Source organism: Salvia hispanica, chromosome 2, assembly GCF_029641045.1.
Source record: "Salvia hispanica isolate PSC_SH4W2 chromosome 2, Shi_PSC_v1, whole genome shotgun sequence".
NCBI lineage: Eukaryota > Viridiplantae > Streptophyta > Magnoliopsida > Lamiales > Lamiaceae > Salvia > Salvia hispanica.
Genome location: NC_142693.1, coordinates 5,600,311 through 5,604,018, shown reverse-complemented (window position 1 = coordinate 5,604,018; position 3,708 = coordinate 5,600,311). Strand labels below are relative to the sequence as shown.

The following is a 3,708-nucleotide window of genomic DNA, read 5'->3' as shown; positions in this document are numbered from 1 at the left end:
AGAAGCCGTTAACTTTTTTTATTTACGTGAAGTACGAAAAATTTCATAATTATTTACTGGGTTTTTGGCTTTTTAAACCAAAACCTTTCCCGAATTTCGATTTTTCCCATGAACTATGAGATTTGATTTTAAAACCACGAACTTTCATTTCGTTAGGATTTTCCCCCGGCGGGTCAACGACGAAACCTGGGTTGTCTACTTGTCAATTTTAATCCTATTTGTCATTAAATTGATTACTTGGATCCTATTTGGCACAATAATACATACAGTAACAATTATTACATAACAAATAACAACTTTTGAATAAACAAAACACAACTTTATCATTTTGAATTATGCTATTCGGGTCGGGTTGTATATGCATGGGTTGGCCGGCCAAATGATAAAGTAAGTAATTAGTAATAGTGGAGTATTATTTAATGTTTGAGGTCAAATATTTTGAATTTGAGTTAATTGTGATGTAGTAATTTGAAATTTTTCAATATAATCAATAATTAAAAAGTCGATTATTCGGTCGCAATTGGTGAACCCACAATAGTTGGATATCCTCAAAAATACAATTTTCAAACTTAGGAAGATTTTTTTTTAATAAAATAAAAGAAACTAATTTCCACACAGCTTAACAAAAAAGTCTAGTCACATGATTAACCGTATACTGGTTCTATCCCATCATGTATAAATAGAGCAATTATAAAATTTATAATAGAAATTTCTTTTTCTAATATGTTTATCCTGGATTATTCGGATATAACATGCTTTATTAGTTCATTATGGTGTTAATTGATGAGAGAGACGATAAACTTGCAAGTCAGTTGTTTTTCTTAAAGATGGAAAAATGAATCAGGATTTAATTAGTAAAGTATTTCTAATAGGAGTACTATTTAACATAAGTCAGGAATGTGGAATTGTAGTGTTTTACTTCGATAATTTGTTTGAAAATTCCTAAATGGTCATTTAATACACAAAACAAAACCTCCTAAAATCCCGTGTCGTCCCTCAAGTGTGACATCTTTTGTGAGACGGAGGGAGTACATTCTTGGAACTAGTCTACTATTGAAACTAGATATTATAATGCTCTATTCTTGAAAGAACGGTGCTAAATGGCCACGTTATGGCCAGCCATAATATAAAAAAATTATTAAAATTTTGTATAGTTAATGTCAAATCGCTGAAATTAATGCATCTAGGGAGTAACAATTTTTTAAAGACTAATATACCCTCAAATATAAAATACTTATGTTGAATACTCTCTCCGTTCGCCATTAGGAGTCCCGATCATTTTTGCACACTCATTTTATAAAATTGATAAGACTATCAACTACATTATTCTCTCTCGTACTTTATCATTTCTACACTTTAATTATTTATTATCATTTTTATAAAATGAGTGTAAAAAAGTGACCGGGACTCATATTCGTGGACGGAGGGAGAATCTATTTAGTAGTAGTAGTATTATCTATTTGTATCCAACCAATAATACTTAGAATTTGGACTTCAAATTCCATTCTCCATTTTTTATTTGATGGGAAAATTAATAGAACCAACTCTACGGCATGATGAAAAAAAAAAAAAAAAACTTTCTCCTAATTATTTCCCAATGCCGGCATTTGAAAAACATTGAATCATACATTTTAGTTATGTAAATTAATTATTTTGATCAATTTTAATTATACTAATCTTTAATTAAAGTTGAGTAGCAAATTACGTCTCAAAAAAAATGGAATATGAATTAAAAAGAAGTTATAGTTAAAGAACAAGGGTAATATTGTCAACTGAATTAAGCATCAAATGAGATAATTATTTTATTAATATCTATAAATACCTATATTTATTGAAATGCCGTTTATGGCCAGCCACATAGACTTATCCTTCTTGAAATTCATCTTGAAATTCATCTGTGTAGTCTCGATGCTTATCTTGGAACTCTTGAGGCTTATCTTGGAACTCTTGATGGTCATTAACTAACATACACCACACGCTAAATATGACTAAACTCGTACCACTCAAAACCGCGAGCACCCAATAGTAGTGGTCCAAATGACTCCGGTTCGAGGTGGACTGGAACCAACTCGGTTTATCTCCCTTCTCACTTATTTTCCCCACCACGAAAACAAGGAGCACACTACACATGAATCCCAGCCCGTACGCGCCCTGGCTGTATATGTCAAGGCACTCTGTCAACTCATCAGGTGTTCTGCGTTCTTTTCTTGGTTTGTTTTCAATGAATCCATCCACACTCCCTTGAACAACATGTCCATGCATCCGAGAAGGATGAACTGGAAGAATAGCCAATGCACACTCATGGGAATATGTTGATCAGGTTTATCCAGCAAGCCATGGCTTCTAACAATGCCAAGCCTCTTTCTCTCCATTATTGCAGCAGTTATACAACATAGTACCCCGAATAGCTTTGCCATGAAAATCTCTGCGCTTGCTCGGAAAAGTTTACGTGTCACAGAATACAGTAATGTGGCTAACCATTTCTGAGCCAACAGCAGCACCTGAGTAGGAACTGCCCATTTGCCTAGGTGGCGGTCCAGGTGCTTTGCTTGGTCTACGAAGTATGTTCTTCCAAGGGAGGACACCATTCCATAGGTTATAAAAGTCGTCCACATCGGTGTCATACGGGCAGTAAAGATTTTGGGTAAGTAAGATATTTGGTCTTTGTCCGGTGGCGGAGAATCATACATGTAACAACATAAACCGGTCAGAAAAGATATGGTGGCAATAGCAGTGATGATTGCTGGGATTCCAAAAAGAGTGTTCCAATGTTTCACTAATGGGAGCAGGAAAGCTCCTGTGCTAGCAATAAGCCACATGAGTGAAGGCAGTATCCTTATATAGGTTCTCGATTCATTGTATGTACTTGGTTGCACTCTGTGAAATGAGATTAAGGAGACACGTTCACCAGCCACTCCAGCAGCTATCAATACCATCCCCGTATAGAGGAGAGCCTTTTGTGTGTTACCTACGCATTCTGGCTTGTAGTTTTTGCACGGATTCGCCAGAACTGGCGGAGCTGACAAGTACACAAAAAAAGTCCCCTGCTAAGATGAGGATCATTAGAAACTATTTTTTGTTGGTCCTCACCAAAGTTTATTTGTGATTGTGGCTGCGTACTCACTAAAGTGTAGGCTGCGCTCGAAATCACGAGAATTACAAAGTGTCCCAGAAAAGTGACAGAGAGGACGAGAACGAGAGGTTGCAGCACCAGAGAAAAGGCCAACCCAAATGCTGATGGTTGCAGCAGCACGAGTCAGACTCAGTCCCACAACATCTGTCAGATAATCTTGCATCTCAAATAAGGCGTATGCGATTATGTCAGCGCCCAGCAATACTGCAAAGAATAGCTTCAGTTTGTCATTGTCTGGATGAGATCCAATCTAAATTGTAATGTTAAGAGGTAAGAACGTTTAAATAGTTTACTAGCAATTCTGTAGGAGACACGCATAGTTGAGATTTGTTCAACCGTCTCTACTTTGCACCAGAGTTTTTAATGGATGGTTTGAATACTTTTACGAGCTGGATTGAATCAAGAGTTTCACGAACAGGTGTGTTGTGCTGATTTGCCGTCGAGCTTGTGGCATTTGTTGGTTTTCTTCTACACTTAGCTGTAGGGAGCACCTTTCGGGTTTTGCTTTTTGATGTCTCAGTTTTGTATCTCCCCAATATTTGATTTCACATTTGATCTTTCATAATAAAATATCA

General features: G+C 36.2%; 1 pseudogene; it reads right to left on the bottom strand.

Annotated features, from left to right (window-relative positions):
* Positions 1 to 1,863: 1,863 nt before the first annotated feature.
* Positions 1,864 to 3,451, bottom strand: LOC148931475 (protein NRT1/ PTR FAMILY 5.5-like; annotated as a pseudogene).
* Positions 3,452 to 3,708: the final 257 nt, after the last annotated feature.